Here is a 17,659-nt window from a genome sequence, read left to right on the forward strand (position 1 = left end):
ATTTCCTTTTATTGTTTCTACAAAACATTAAAAAAAAATTTGATATCTTTCATTATTTGTAAATTGAGAGAAAGATTTTAATTTTAAAGATAATTTTTCTTTTTGGAAATCATCCACATGTTTTAATAGAGATATTTTAATTTATAAAAGTTTTCTTTTATAACCAACCATGAAGAAAATTTTTAAAGAGAAATATTTTAAAAAAATTTCCGGAAACAAATTAGAAAATTTTAATTTTGTGTTTAAAATTTTCCTTGTTTAAAGCTCTTGATGTGGCCGACCATTGAAATTTAAAAAGAAAATTGTCGTTTAAATTTCTTTTTGTTGGCAAGGAGAATAAGAAAGTTTTTATTAAAATTTCCTTATATGTCAAAACCAAGGAATATAAAAGAGAGGGTAGAGGTGTCTCACCTAACAACACAACTCTTCTATTCCTCCCTCTTTTCTTCCTTGGTGGTGGTCGGCCCTATCATCTCTTCCTCTCTTCTTCTAGTGACCGGACCTATCATCCTCTTGGAGCTTGTTTTGGTGGCCAGATTTGCTTAGTGAAGGAGAGAAAGAAGGTTTTGTTTCCTAGTTTTCTTTAGAGCTTGGTTGGTGGCCGAGACTTGCTATCTCTTGGTGAAGGTTGCTTGGCCGAAACTTTGAAGAAGGAAGAATGAGGCTTAGTGGATTCTCATCTCGGTAGATCGTTGTCCACACAACGTCCGAGATAAGAAGAGGAATACGGTAGAAGATCAAGAGGTTGTTGTTTATAAAAAAAGGTATAACTAGTAATTCTATTCCGCATCATACTAGTTTTTTTGTATAGATTTTGAAATACCAAATACGAGAGACATATGATTCTAGGTTTCGAATTTGTGATTCGAGTTTGTGTTTTTTGTTTTTCAAATTTGTGATTCGATTGTTCTATTTGGTTAAACCTAAAGTTATATAAGGAAATTAAATATTAAATTTCTTTAAAAAGCTTTGTCTAGGCAGTGGTAGATAATCTCATACCCAAGAAGGTCTAGTACCTCACCATGCAGTCCTGGAAGTCAATTTTAGAAATTAATATTTAATTGAATTTGTAATATGGGTGGATTTGGATCAATAATGTTAAGCATCGTTTGCGATCCAAGTCTAAACCATTAAGAACAGATAAGTTAAATTTGGAATCAATAATGTTAAGTTCCGTTTGCGATTCCTAATTTAATTTCTAAAGAACACAATAGGTTGTTAATAAAGATTCAGGACTTGTACAAAAATTTTGTACAGGAGAACCGGTATGATATTCCGCATAGCAACCAACAAAACTTACCCCAGGTATAAGAAGTCGCCAAAAAGTGCAACAATGGGGACAAGGAGAAGAGTAAGGTGAAAATAGAATGTGCTTATCAGGAAGCAGGATCTGCTGGACCACTTTTTATGATCCAGGGGATGTGCCACTCGTATTTGCGGCCGGATCGTGGTCGCGATCCGACCGTAAATTGTTGTGATCTCTTCCTGGGTTCATCGTCCCCACTAGGTTATAGTTGTTGTTCAGAGTGGGCGTTCATCGTCCCCACCAGGTTATAGTTGTTGTTCAGAGCGCGCGGCCCCTCCGGCCACTCGGAGGACACCCTCGCTCGACGCTCAGCAACCTAACTACTTATCCACCACCGGAGACCTCAGGGCAGCCTCCGGCCGCCTGCTCCGAACAAAAAATATAACCTAGTGGGGGCAGTGAATCCAAGAAGGAATCACAACAATTTGCGGTCAGATCACGACCATAATCCGATCGCAAATACGAGTGGCACATCCCCTAGACCATAAAAAAAAATGATCCAGGAGATCTATGCTCGCTTATCAGCATTGCAGCACATATATTGCAAAATATATATTTCCTGCAGCAATAGTAGAGCAATAAGAATTGAAGTGAATAAAAACGAAAAAAAAAAAAGCACAAGGACTTACTTGTCTATCATTAGGGGTCATTACTCCAGAGTATATAAGATAAAAACAAACCAGGCCAAAATGCTTCCTAAAATACTAAGACGGTGCCATCTTGTAACTGAATTGCATGCCATAAGAAGACGCAAGTTGACAGTTACGACAACACAAGTGAAGGCCATTGTACTGACATCCCAAAGACCAAATATCTTTGCTGAAGAATTATGACCATTCTCACTTGCAGTAGTTGTGAAATAATAGAAGATTAGAGACTGGTAGAAAGCAAAAAAATCCCATACAGCCACAACTCCCAACTTGAAATATGTATTTGTAATTCCTTCCTGGTAAAGGTGGGGATACTTCTTTGCTAGAGAAGCACTGACATCCTGCAGAGTAGCATCCACAATTAGAACTGCAACCTAAATAGAAAGAACATTCTACGTGTAGAAGAAAACTAAGACAACTACCTTGTCAAAGAGCCCAAGAATGATTACAGGAAGAGCTGTAAAATTAACATTGTATAATGACTGAAACCAATCATCATAAAATCTCTGGCCAGAGAAGCCAGTATGAAAGGTGAACCAAAATTGAGTCAACGTGAATGTAAGATTCTTGTAGAAAAAATAAGTAATGACCTGCATTTAGAACTTAGTAAATTACTTCTGTCGGTGATAAAATAGGCTTAGGTGCATAGGTTGAACAAGCAAAACAAAGTTACCTTGCATAATCTGATATATGACCATCTTCCATGCACCAGCAGCAGATCTTTAAGGAAGCGAAACTGGGCAATGGCAAAATCACTAGCCATTACAGCTTGCATTCCTTCCAAACCACTTATGCCAACACCAACGTGAGCAGACTGAATCATACTAACATCATTTGCCCCATCACCTATACTAAGAGTTATTTTGCGAGCTCCTTTCTTGACCAAGCTAGTGACCTGACAAGTCACAAGATGAATATAACACTACATTTCTGAACTAACTTAAATCATGGGTAAAAATTCAAATTATTCAGTTTGAAAGATTATTTAATATATATATATATATATATATCATACTAATGTAGGGGAATCATTAAACAACAAGTAAAGGAAGCAATTCAGTCCTACAAAATCATGTAAGAACTCAAAGAAATGGAACAAATGTTGAAGTATGAATTATTATTAGAAAATAAACAATATATATAAGCTGATATGGTAATTACAGGAAAGATTTGATTAAATGGACAAGGAACATGTTCAATAGAAATCCATAAGAAATTAAGCTAAGAGGCCCAAGACATTGAAAGATTCAATATATGTCAAAACTTATTTCTACTCACGAGTTAAACATGGGCCAGATGGGTAATCATTTTTTCACAAAGTTACATGTGAAGTAATCTAAAAATGTATCACAGATACAAATAAGTCTACCTAAAAAATTCTTTAAAAACATTTTATGAATACTATAAGTCCAGCTATGAAATTCTTTACAAATCATTTCGTGAATATTGTAAGAATCACCTTGTTATATGTTACCAAAGGATAATGTCTACGGAAAAATGTTTAATGTCAATAGAGTAAAACACCTAGAAAATTACCTGTGCCTTTTGAAGTGGAGAAACACGGCAGCAGACTACTGAACTACAATTCAAGCTTAGCTTGAGAAGATTGACACATAAATTTCGGTCCAGTGCATACATTAGACATTTACCATCAAGTACTAGCACCAATTTTTGTACAGCTATGTGAACGCCCTCCTGAGCCTCTTCAAGACATCGTTTGAGATCATGACTCACTGAATCTCTAATAACCTGTGAAATCTCCACAGGATCACCCTGGCAATAGAAATATAAGCTTGAGCCAAGACATGGTTCTCATAAATTTCTTAGTGATGATGAGAGAGGATCATTAATCTGGGGGGGAAAACTGAAAGAAAGAAAGCAATATCTATCTTTGTTTGAATTTGATTTTAAAATGTCCCCATGAAATTAATTAGTGGGCAGTATTGGAACATTTGTGAGGCAAATGCGCGTAAAAGCAGCATTCCTGGTGATACCTTGGAAGGGGATGCAAAAGTAATGCTAATATTGGTGGTAGCATTAGTCATGATTGCCGCCATTGATATGGTTACTTATGGTCTAAACTCTATACTACTGCTATTGGTATTGGTGGCTATAGAAATGGTCGAGTGGTGAAATGAAGGTGGCGATTATGGTGGTGGTATAATCATGGTGATGTTCAAAATGGAAGAATACAATGCTGGTAATAATGGTCATAATAGCAATTACTGCAATGTTCATGTTTGCAATGGCCAACCAATTGCAACAATAAAGGGGGCAATGAAATTGTTAGAGCCAGTTGTAGTAATAAAACAAAATTTCTTTTTTTAAGAATGTGTAACAATGCTACCAGCCTAATAACAGATTATTATCCATATCACTGTAAAATAAGTATTCAAAAATAGAAACTGAAAATCCAGATGTCATGAAAAACAAATTTTATTTGAAAGGTACTAAGACAGCCATACCATTTGAACTATAAAAAAAAATTTCACTAAAACATTGAATCCAGCAATCATGTAAACCAATACATGTCCCAGGAACCATGTCTTGCACAGACTAGCAGCAACTTATAAAATTTTATTTATCGAATTATAGCATCATCTTACCTTCTCCTCGACCTCTCTAATTGCATCAGTTTCTGAAGTGATAATGAATTGTTTCATGTCATTATTGATCAGGTTGCATGCTGCAAACCATACAGAAAGGACTTAATCTTTCAACTAGAGAATACAGCAAGGAATTTATTCATGATATTGTGGATGGTCTCAATTTCATGCGACTACAGGCATGGAAGACAAATGTTTGTCATACCATATGCTATGTTTATTGCAGTTTCCAATTTATCCCCAGTCAGAACCCAAATCTTTATTCCAGCTCTGGACAAAGTTTCAATGCAATCTGGAACACCTTCTTGAAGCTTGTCCTCTATAGCAGTGCATCCTATCAGAATAAGAACCTTTTCTATCATCTCCGCCACCTACAATGAAGAAATTTAGATTTAAACGCTGAACAATACATAAAGCAATTGAAGTGTTAAAAAATAAAAAATGAGTTGCAAAATTACTTGAGCAAAACTTAGAAGGGTTTACGGTTTACGGTTTAGGTGCAAGACATTATAAAATATGGTAAAGAAATTGACTTCCAATTGTGCAAACTTGATGGACATGTTTAGGTGCAAGACATTATAAAATATGGCAAAGAAATTGACTTCCAATTGTGCAAACTTGATGAACATGTCAAGTCTTGATGTCAAATACCAGCCAAGCATGGTCAAGAAAAGAGATGCATATGAGTTTAGAAAATTAGATGATAACAAGATTAATAGGATACCAGCACAGGATAATTTACTAAGTCAGCAATGCAATTTAAATATAAACATTTGCATGTTAACCTATAAATTTCAGTTAAACTCAGACTAATCAATTTGACATCATCAGGTGCCACAGGTTTTTTGATTGTTCAGATGAGGGAGGTATGTAATGAGGCCTATTGAAATTGGCCATTCAAAATTATGTGAAACTGAATCAATTCATAATCATGTTTGAAAGAAGAGAAAGTAGATAAGAAAAAATAAGAAAAGAGAGGAAGTAGTTTAAGCAAAAAGCAATTTCTATTCTAAAATGATGTCACAGCAAGTACAAGACTCATTCTTTTTATAGAGCTAAGGACTATGTGAAAAGATATATGCTAAGTAATTTTCTAAACCTTGAAATAAATTAAATATAAATACAACAAAAATTCCTAAACCTTGGAAACATTTGAAGACTATGAATAACTTACTCATCCTTAAGAAAATGGATACAAATTGAAGAGTTATAATAAATATCCATAAAAGCTTTGGAATCACCATGTGAACTTTAAGTTCTCTCATTCACCCTTAGATATCTTAGGCCTTTACGTGTACATTTTTCTATAACTAGAATATGTACTTCTGAAGTGATTTATAAAGATGGATGGTTCTCCTCCAGTTGAAGCCAAGAATTCAAATTGGTTTCTGCAGGTTTGTGTATGATTGTTTTAATATGGCAGCAAAAACTGAACATGAGTGCATGAAATCTAAATTCAAGTTAAAAGAGAGACTTGCTTCTAAATTAATCCTTGCCTAACCAACTCATATAATGATAAAGATAAAATACAGATTGGCTGAGCTAGGCAGTTTTCAGGAGTATAAACACTTGGTAAGAGGGTTGAATAATATATATTACCAAATCAGTGAATTTAATCTGTTCCATTGAAGTTCCTCATCTCCCCCCACTTGATCCAGTTTAGTTTTAGTGGACTCTCTAGTTTTTTTTCCATCTCTTCTTGCACTCATCTTCCTTCCCCTAAAAAAACAAGAAAGAGAAGTGATCCAATGTATACTCAGCTCATACTAGCCCATTGATAGCATTTGATGTTACTTCACATGTTTATAGTTTAAAAGTTAACAGAGAAAGTTTGAGGGTAAGGAGCAACTGAATGTGATGTACTTGATATTCAATAGTATAGTTGAGCTCAAGCATTTTGGAACATATTGCAAATTACTATTTAATTTAAATGGTAATGCCAATTGGTCTGTTAGAAAAGTTACACTAAAGAAATATGTTATAAAAGCCTTTTACAGAAGTTACATGAACCAAAAGATATTCAAACACTAACTCTTATTTTAGACAAGGATTTATGCATTAAAAGTGTACCAATAGCATATTCAAACAATTTTAAAATAAAGAAATGCAAACAAGATAAAAGCAGGGGAGGAGGAAGAGACTGTATTAAATATAATAATATTGTGATTATGACGCCCTAAAGAAACAGAAAAAAATTATATAAGGTAAATGATAAAAAACTGTCACCAACTAACAACAAATCTTGTCAATAATTCCAATGGTCCGGTAGTTCTTGTTTACTACAATAAGTATCAGTTTGTCCCTAGATTAGCAATCAATGTCTACCACGCCAGAGATGTTGTAACATCCACAAAGTAGACTAGTCATGATATTTGCATGAACATCTACAAAATATTACTCTAATTTAAGTTGACAAAATGTACCCAATACATGTTTTACAAGAAAATTTCTCCAAGATTTTAATCCTTGATTCTAGACATACATTTTTACCCTGAAATACAAGATTGTTTAGCAAGTCCCTTTAAGTTTTATCACTAGGATAATCAAATAATTGGGTGATGTATGCTATCACTAAATAAAAACCAGAAGATGCTCATCGAGTAATATGTAGATAAGGAAAATGCAACCAGGTTTTATATAACACGCACAAATACACGAGAGTAATATCATTAGATACCTCATTGAGTTTCTTCTCTGTCTCTTAGAGAAGATTTCGCTTGAACAAATTTCTCATTCCATTTTTCAAATGTATCAATTGTCAATTCTCTATAAGCAAGGCAAAGTGTCAGTAGACCTGATGAACCAAACTGTGCTCCCTGGTAAATCTTTTAATATCTTGAGAGGCATCAGCCATTCTTTCATATATAACAGTATCAGCACCCTGTGGATAGTTCAAATGATTTCAGATACACAAGACTTCAGCCTAACATACGATAACCTAGTAAGTACCAAAATTCAAGATCTTACCTTACAATAGATAACAAGCCTCCCATTCGGATAGCGGCACACTACTGATTGGCGCTTCCTTGTACTATCATAAAGCAAACGGGCAATTTAAAGTCACATAAGACAATCAACTTTGAAGAAAAATCATCTGTAACAAGAATACACTAACCTATTAAACTCTAGGACATTTAAGATTTCATAGGATACATCCTGTATATTTCCCATCCTTTCAACATGTGATTCACATAGCATAAGTGTAGTGGGAGTGCGCCTGCATAAACCAAAAATAAATTGCAATTGAACTTTTTTACATGAGTTATAAATGCTCGTGGTTAGAGATGACATTTTCCAACAAGATGAAATCTTTGATTCTTTGGTATTTATCCTTTAAGGTCATCTCTGCCATCAATATCAATGCTGATTCAATTGTCCACAGTCCATGACCAACTAAAACTGTGTTCCAAACCTAGATGATCTAATCAATATTGATGTGTAGATGCTTATAAATGCCGATAAACTAAAGATTCTTTTATAGAAATTATATCAAAATTTAAAAGTTAGGACCTTGATCAATATACATGTAAAAGAGTATTTGGGATATATTTGAAATATCAGAGAGAAATAATATATGACTTAGTCCCAAGTAGTTGAGGTAGGCTAGAAGGATCTCATCTTCATCGAACAGATAGCACACAATTTACAAGGGAATAAAAACACCAGTGTTACCTGTAAAAGAAAAAACCAAAGTGCTTAGCAGCAGTTACAAGAGCAGCTTCATCTGGTGATGCAGCTTGATAAACAATTTTTCCAAGAGACTCATCACCTTCTGGGAGAACAGTATGGCATAATGCAAGACATATGAAAAATTCCTACATATGAAATAGGATCTATTTCAAAATACTATTGTATTGCAACTAAGCCTAATGGATTGGCTAAATCTAATAAAGGAAAAAAAACAAAGCTCAAATAGTATCTAAATTTTATGTGGCTGGGATGAAAGACTCCAAGAAGCCAAATGATTTATTTCAAAATACTATTGTATCTTAAATAAGTCTGATGGATAGGCTATTTTCCAATAAAGGAAAAAAAAAACAAAGCTCAAATAGTATCTCCTGCATTTCTTAAATTTTATGTCACTAGGATGAAAGACTCCAAGAAGCCAAATATATCTGTATTCAAATAAATTCCTCAGCAAAATGAGACTCAATCAGAGTAGAGTCATCAATCAAAATTTACACCAAAAATTACCAAGGATATAGCTAAAGAACCAACCGTCATGAAGATATGACAAACCAACCACTTTGGCCTAATTTCAAAGTATCTATATATAAACAACCACAAAAATTGATATAAAGATGCATATGCTCTCCAAAATTCTCTCTTAATTATCTCACTAATGAATTTCTATCCTATTTTATTGGGTTTTTATTCTTTTGAGTTTTGTCTATCTCATTCCCAGTTCCAAGAAAAACATCAAATTAAAAAAGGGCAAATATCAAATGAGCACCTTTTTTCCAATCAGTCAAAGGGGTACCCCTCTTTCCAAAATGTCAAAAGGTGCCTCAATCAAAGTGTTTCCCTGTCATAAATGTCCTCAACCCACTATAACCCATCACCCATTTGCCCAAAAAAATCAGACCATGTAGTCATTTTCTTCTTAAATTTTAAATCTGAATAGATAGATGCACTTAAAAGACTATTGGAATCCACCCATTCTTTCAGTGACCAAATGAAAAATGATCATGAAACAATTTTGGTCAAATTTGTTACATGAAATCAATCTGACATGTAAAGTTTGTCTAGGCCTCATTAGGGAGGATTGAAGCTCTCTTAGAATCAGATGAGAAGTGGTGGGAATTGGATGGATTAACTTCCCCTCTTCAAGAGTTGCCAACCAACACAAAAAGAGGGTGAATAGAAAAGAGAAACAAGAGAGCACATGTGTTGATTGCTCAGAAGCACCAGACTTGCCAATGTGGTCCGTGCATGTGGAGTTAGACACAGGCAACAAGAAGAAAAACATGAAATGAGGTGGGCATGCAGTTTAGGCAAAGATAGAAGCAATCAATATGGCTTCTGCAGGATAGTTATACTAATTAATCATAACAATACATCAAGAAAAAGGTTTTTCTAATAATTAGTATATGGTATTTATTAATTCATTATAAAGAGAACTACCTAATGTTATGTGTAGTGGGTTATTAACTAGCCAGAAGTCAACAGACGCTGGGCACGTGGCGCTCTCCGACTCGCTGATGTAGATCTCCAACTGGTGGCGCGATGCTCCGGCTAACCTGCACAGAAGTCGGGCCGGGAAGGGGGTTCCCAGCGGCGACCCTCCGACGCTCAAGTCAGGTAAATTACGATGAACAAGGTGGCTCCCAAAGTCTCAGAATACCTCGAAAAATCTCCTCTCCGGCGAAGTCTGAGGCTCTTTATATAGAGCTGTGAAGGGTTTGGGCACGTGTACCGAGGTGCATACGTGTCCTCTGTCCTTTCCTAGGTATGCGGCTGTCAGAAAGCTTACCTGACCCATATCGCTACAGTCAAAGCATGCCCTTGATGGGACAGCAGAATCCCCTGTCACAAGATTTGGAGCATGGCACACACGTGAAACCTACCGGTTGTCAGAGAAAGAAGTCCCCTGTCCTTTTCCCTTGCTCCAAACTTGTCGTCCGGGCGGACAGCTCCCTCAACATCCGGCCGGACATCCGCAGTGGTTTACTTGTGCTTTGTGGAGACTAATAAACAGGGGTGCTTTATGACTTTGGTCGGTCGAAAGGTCACTCGGTCCATGACCTTTTCAACCGAGCGTCGGAACCCGACCGATCCGGGTCTTCGACCATCGAGCGGCCGGCGGTCCGGTCGGACCGGCCGTCTGGCCGTCCGTCCGGTCGGACCACGCTCTCCCGGATGGGCGTTTTGACTTCCACTGGCGTTGACTTTGAGGGGGCTCTTACCGGATCACTTGCCTCTCCCTTGAGTCTAGTCGAAGGAGGCGAATAGTCCGAGGACTGTGAGTCTAGCCGAACGGCTCCTCCATGCTAATACTCTCCACCCGGTCAGCCGTAGAGATATCATTGAATGAATCAATGATGGCCTTCACCGGATCTCCTCGCGTTCTGCGCCAATCTTCGACATCAAGGTTGATCATACCTTCATTAAATGCTCCGAATGATTGACTGTCACGTGGAGCAATGTCATCAGAGTACGGAGGCGGTGGCATGATATTTTGATGTGATCGAAGCAATTCGAAATAAACGGCTAGATGCATGCTTTGATTCCCGTGACCTGGATCCGACGGTGGAGGTCGCCCGGCCCTCACCCTATAAATTCTTCGTTTCCTTCTCACCTTCACTCGCCTCCGTTACCTCTACTGTTGCCCTCTGCGCTTTGGAGCTCCGGCGATCTTGTTTCTGCCCTTTGACGCTCTTCGGCGCCTTTCCTCGATCCCTCTCCCCTCAGTAAGGTTTTAGATCTTTCCTTCTTCCTTTCCGGTATCTAATTCGCATTTCTTCCCCTAGCTCCAGTCTTTGAAACTCCTTTTCTTCGTCTTTGAAACTTCTTTTTTGATTTCTTCTGTCCGGATCATGGCCAGTTCTTCTCATCCCGAAGAACAATCCCTAGGCCCATGGTATACTACCATGCGGTCCCGTTTCGAACAACGAGATTTTGATATTTTGGCTGACAATTTCGAAATCCCCGAGGATTTGATTCGCCTAGGTCCTCGGCCACACATGTGTCTTCGCGACGATTTACTGATCTGCGGTTCCCGTCATCCTTTTATAGTAGGCGTAATTATTTTGGCGTGCCGCTCGGAAGTTTAGTACAATACCTTTAGTCTCCTCTGCGGTGTTGTCGTTTTGTTCAAGATTCACAACATTCCCCTCCGTAGGAGGTCTTCTTTTATTTATTACCTAAGCAAGCCGGGCACCTTTATGTTCAGCTCGGCCGGTCTGTCTTCTTGATAAACTACCCACTTCGATAAACATTGGAAGGACTATTATTTCTACCTCCGCAGCCGAACTTTCCGACCCAGTGGCGGTCGGTCTACCTCCTACTCCCGAGTTGAAGAAATTCAAGACCGACCGGATTATCTTCACGCCATGAACATGCTGGCGGCTCGACATCAACAAACTTCTTCACGAGGGAGTGATGTACATTTTTGGGCTGAGTCTATCTCTACCGACCGGCTTCGGTAAGAATTTTGCTTGGCATTTGCTTTAATTGCTAAGCGATTTCTTCTTCTTTTCACGGTGACATCGTCGTGGACTTAGAAGACCCGCGATACCTATGTCGGAGGCATCACAATTGAGCTCGAATAATATGTCAAAATCAAGAAGGGCCAGAACTGGTGCTTCAGTCATCCTTGGCCCAGTTGAAAGCTAGCCTCTGCTTCTTCAGACCACTTGAAACCCGGCCCTGAGACATTCGGAGGAGGAGCAATCAGAGTGCTAAAATTTTTGATGAACCGGCGGTAGAAAGAAGCTAAGCCATGGAAGCTTCTGACATCGTGCAAGGTCCTCGGTTGAGGCCACTCCCGACTGCATCCATCTTTGTTTGATTTGCATGTACATCATCGGTCGACACGATCGGCCGCGGCAAGTTACCCGGGTTACTCTTCATCTTCCAATTGAAGAGTTGCTACCGAAGCCGACCGCCAACCGTGCCCGAGCACACCATTACTTTGAAAGGGCCCTCGCCGAGATGTGGGCCGACGCTCGGGCGCGTGTCGCCTCCTCCGGAACCACATGCAAGCGGCTACGGGGTAAGTTTGTTGTTGTTTTTTTGAAGTTTTGCCTGAATATTTCCGCTCGGCTTTTAACAACTGCGTCTTCTTGCCTGAGATGGGTGGAAGAGATAGCTTTGTCTGGCTATGGCGGACGAGGAGATAAAAGCAGCTGCGGTCCGGCGGCTCCCAGGCCCTTCCTACTCAAAGAGTGAAAGCTCAAACTCTGTGGGCTGGCGGAAGAAAGCAGTGACGGGCCCAGCGCCTAGCCGAGTCCGGCGACAAGTCAGTCGCTTGACCTGAAGATAACTCGGCCACCACTCGGAAGAACACGGCCATCTCCGATCTGGAGAAAAGCTGGAGGCCTGGAGCAAGATAAAGAGCTAACGGAGCAGCTCGACAGGAGAAAGCGGGCCGCTCGGTCCGGAGAAGATTGAACATCTGAATGAGGCCCTCCAGGCTCGGCGACCTTGAAGAATACCGGGATCTGGGCCGAGTTGCCGCTCTCAAGCAAAGCCGTATCCGATCGCAGTTCTCGGAGAAAATTTGCGAGCGGATGTACTCGGCTTTCGACTTGGCTATTACGGCCACTATGACCTATCTGAAGTCGAAGGGCCTTCTTCTGGAGTCCACCAATATTCCAGCCGGCGATCAGGTGGAGCTTCTGAGCAACATTCTGAGGTACCTCTACGACTACATCGAGTAGTTCTTGTAATTTCGCCGCTCGGCTGAACATGAATCTTTTTGTACTTAGGCCACTTGGCCTAAGGTTTTAATTTCAATGAAATGCTTTCCTTTCGTGTACTCTATCTTTTTGCACTGTTCCCTTGCTAATACTTGTGCTGCCCGCTCGTCTACTATCACACCTTTGGCATTCGAGGTGCATTCTTGCAAGTGTTTTCCCCAGCCCTTCCGTTCGGCCGAATATCATTCTGTGTTGCTAGCAAGAATCGCTCGTTATAAGCCGATCAGAACCTTTATACCTCGAGTCTGAGCGGAACTTAGCGTCGGTCTAACAATATCGGCGGAGAATACGGATAATTGCAGTGTCGACGATATTCCGCTCGGATTATTTATAGACGCCGACGCGTCTCTCGATGTTTAACGTCGGAGCTCGACGGCACGGATATTTATAGCCGGACGGCGCGGCTCTCGATCTTTAACGACGGAGCTCGTCGGTTCGTCCGCTCGGATCATTTATAGACGCCGGCTCGTCTCTCGATATTTAACGTCGGAGCTCGACGGCGCGAATATTTATAGCCGGACGGCGCGGCTCTCGATCTTTAACGACGGAGCTCGTCTATTCGTCCGCTCGGATTATTTATAGACGCCGGCTCGTCTCTCGATTTTTAACGACGGAGCTCGTCGGTTCGTCCGCTCGGATCATTTATAGACGCCGGCTCGTCTCTCGATATTTAACGTCGGAGCTCGACGGCGCGAATATTTATAGCCGGACGGCGCGGCTCTCGATCTTTAACGACGGAGCTCGTCTATTCGTCCGCTCGGATTATTTATAGACGTCGGCTCGTCTCTCGATTTTTAACGACGGAGCTCGTCGGCGCGTCCGCTCGGATCATTTATAGACGCTGGCTCGTCTCTCGATATTTAACGTCGGAGCTCGACGGTGCGAATATTTATAGTCGGACGGCGCGGCTCTCGATCTTTAACGACGGAGCTCGTCTATTCGTCCGCTCGGATTATTTATAGACGCCGGCTCGTCTCTCGATATTTAACGTCGGAGCTCGACGGCGCGGATATTTATAGCCGGACGGCGCGGCTCTCGATCTTTAACGACGGAGCTCGTCGGTTCGTCCGCTCGGATTTATAGACGCCGGCTCGTCTCTCGATATTTAACGTCGGAGCTCGACGGCACGGATATTTATAGCCGGACGGCGCGGCTCTCGATCTTTAACGACGGAGCTCGTCTATTCGTCCGCTCGGATTATTTATAGACGCCGGCTCGTCACTCGATTTTTAACGACGGAGCTCGTCGGCGCGTCCGCTCGGATCATTTATAGACGCCGGCTCGTCTCTCGATATTTAACGTCGGAGCTCGACGGCGCGAATATTTATAGCCGGACGGCGCGGCTCTCGATCTTTAACGACGGAGCTCGTCTATTCGTCCGCTCGGATTATTTATAGACGTCGGCTCGTCTCTCGATATTTAACGTCGGAGCTCGACGGCACGGATATTTATAGCCGGACGGCGCGGCTCTCGATCTTTAACGACGGAGCTCGTCGGTTCGTCCGCTCGGATTATTAATAGACGTCGGCTCGTCTCTCGATTTTTAACGACGGAGCTCGTCGGTTCGTCCGCTCGAATCATTTATAGACGCCGGCTCGTCTCTCGATATTTAACGTCGGAGCTCGACGGCGCGAATATTTATAGCCGGACGGCGCGGCTCTCGATCTTTAATGACGGAGCTCGTCGGCGCGGATATTTATAGCCGGACGGAGCGGCTCTACGATTTAACGTCTGGGCTAGACGGTCTTCCGCTCGGAGGGTTTATAGACGCCGGCTCGTCTCTCGATCTTTAACGACGGAGCTCGTCGGCGCGGATATTTATAGCCGATCGGCGCGGCTCTACGGTTTAACGTCTGGGCTAGACGGTTTTCCGCTCGGAGGGTTTATAGACGCCGGCTCGTCTCTCGATCTTTAACGACGGAGCTCGTCGGCGCGGATATTTATAGTCGGTCGGCGCGGCTCTACGGTTTAACGTCTGGGCTAGACGGTCTTCCGCTCGGAGGGTTTATAGACGCCGGCTCGTCTCTCGATCTTTAACGACGGAGCTCGTCGGCGCGGATATTTATAGCCGGTCGGCGCGGCTCTACGGTTTAACGTCTGGGCTAGACGGCCTTCAAGGCTAACTCCTTACCAGGTCGAGCGACCTTGGCCTTCATAACTTATCTCGCGCTTGAACAGTTTTTATGCCCGGCCGAACAGCACGGGTCATTTGCTCGCGAATCTAATCGGCTAGGAGGCCTTCGCTATTCGGGCGCTTGGCTCGGATAATCCATACGCCCCTGCCGAACGGTAAGCCGCTCAGCGGAGAATACTCAATGTGTTTTCATCTTTTTGCTTCCTGCATCGCAAGTACATAGGCGACCAAAAAGTATATAAATTTATATTTAGCGCACCTTTCACCCAGCTTGGAGAACGTACTCCTGGCCGAACAGCTCAGGGTCTGCTTCGTCGAGTATTTTGGCTCGGATAATTTACCTCCGGCCGAACGACGCGGGGCCTTCGTTTTTGTTGACAATGCCTTATATTTGTTCTCTTGATTCTTCATTTCTACATTTCCAGTGTTCAGTCGAAAAAAGTACACAGGATGATTTACAGTGGTACACCTTTCATCCCGCCCGGTAAGGCTGGAGGTGGCGGTCTATCCAGCTGCCGGCCGTCCTTATCCTCCAAATAATCGCACCGGCGGAGCTTTTGATGATTTTGAAGGACACCTTGAGCTTGAGCTTGCGTCGCCGACGGTTTGACTTTCTTCGAGACAGGTCGTGAGCACGGAATGATCGAGGAATAGCGGCGGTTGTAGTTTTGCTTCGGTACGCTATCAGCCGAACGGATGCCTTGGCTCGCTCCTCGTCAATCAAATCCGACTCCATGTTATAAATTAAAGCCGGAGGTTTCTCGGTTATGGCGTGTACCTCGATCAGGCGCCTTCGGAGCAGGCGGATCGTCTCTATATTGCTAGGCGATCTCCACGTACTTCTCTACTTTGTCCTCCGGGAACTTGATCTTGATGGAAGGTTGGGGCATTGCTCGGAATTGAGCGTCGGTCGTCCCAAAATGACGTTGTAGGACGAAGGAGAGTCGACCACCACGAAGTTTATTGTCACAGCCCTCTGGCGGCTCTTCTCCCGATGAGGTAGCCAGGATCTGTCGCCGTTACCGTGAACCCGTAGGCGGGCGTTGTCGGCTCTGTCAATTCTGACTAATCGAGCGAATATAATGTTGAAGAGCTCCTGTGTCAAAATATCGATGAATAGTGTAATTTGCTATTACCGCTTTAATGGGCAGCGCGCTTCTACTCCTTCGAGTCTCCGGGCCGAAAGTGATTTCCGGTCCACTTGCACGCTCTTGGCTACAACCGACTGCGTGGATCTGGAGCTGCGGACGCCCGCCTTTCGGCTCGGTTGGATTCTCCTCCGGTCGGCCCGCCAGCAATAACGTTATATTTTCCTATTCGGCGGACGGTAGGATCGTTCTCTTGACGCTCGGCGATTCTCCCGCCTTGGAGATCGATGCGTCGGGCGTCTGTTGATGTCGCCTCTCGGTGCGGGTCCGGTCGGCTTCATGGGTCCTTTGCCTCCTGTCGATGGAAGGAGACCGTCGTTCGGCCTTCCTGGGAACGGGATTAGCCACGAAGGGAAGACTTCGACAATCCCTTGTGTTGTGCGTATCCGTCCGGTGGAAGGAGCAGAACATAGGGGTCCATTTCTTCTTTGGCTTGCTTCGAGCGGCAGCTACTTCTTGTACTTGGGACCTTACACGAGGGGAGCGGATTGCTTCGGCCCTTGGTCCCCTCGGCAGTTGATGAGCGGAGAAGGGTTTCCGCTCGGCAGGAGGTGCCCGTTCGGTTGATGTTTCTTTTTTCCTGGCCGCTTGCGCTTCTTCCACGTTGATGTATTCATTGGCTCGGTGTAGCATGTGATCATAATCTCGGGGCAGTTTCCGAATGAGTGATCGGAAAAAATCGCCATCCACAAGGCCTTGCGTGAAGGCATTCATCATCGTCTCCGAGGTAGCCGTTGGAATATCCATTGCCACCTTGTTGAACCGCTGGATGTAAGCTCGGAGCGATTCTCTCGGCTCTTGCTTGATGGCGAACAAGCTGACGCTTGTCTTCTGATAACGCCAACTGCTGGCGAAGTGGTGGAGGAAGGCCGTTCGGAAGTCCTTGAAGCTTGTGATGGATCCGTCCGGCAGCCTCCGAAACCACCGTTGAGCCGATCCCGAGAGAGTGGTAAGAAAGACTCGGCACTTTACTCCATCTGTATATTGATGGAGCGTAGCTGTGTTATCGAACTTACCCAGATGATCATCCGGATCGTTGGTTGTACTTGCCGATCGTCGGAGGCACGTAGTGCTGGCGGAGGGTCTCGTAGAATAGCCTCAAAATTGGCGATTGATCCGCTCGGGAGATGAGTCCGCTCGGGAGCTTTTCCCTTGTCGTCTCGCCTAGGCATTTCGTTGGAAGAAGATCCTCTATCTCTCCGAGCCGGGGGTGCGGAATAAGGCCCGATGGAATGCGACGGTGGCTTGAGGTGCTTCGGCCACCCGAGATGTTGCTGTTGCTCCGCTCGGTGATGCTTTTGTTTTGCTCCACAGTTTGGCGGCCCTCGTCTCGACCGGGCGTGAGTTCTTATGAAAGCGCCACGTGTGTTGTCGTCCGGCCTCGTCCATTGTTCC

At 42.7% G+C, this 17,659-nt stretch overlaps 1 pseudogene; it reads right to left on the bottom strand.

Annotated features, from left to right (window-relative positions):
* Window positions 1–1,814: 1,814 nt before the first annotated feature.
* LOC121972541 overlaps window positions 1,815–17,659 on the bottom strand; it is a 46,177-nt pseudogene continuing 30,332 nt past the window's right edge.

The sequence above is a fragment of the Zingiber officinale genome, chromosome 4A (genome assembly GCF_018446385.1).
Source record: "Zingiber officinale cultivar Zhangliang chromosome 4A, Zo_v1.1, whole genome shotgun sequence".
In the NCBI taxonomy this organism is placed as follows: domain Eukaryota; kingdom Viridiplantae; phylum Streptophyta; class Magnoliopsida; order Zingiberales; family Zingiberaceae; genus Zingiber; species Zingiber officinale.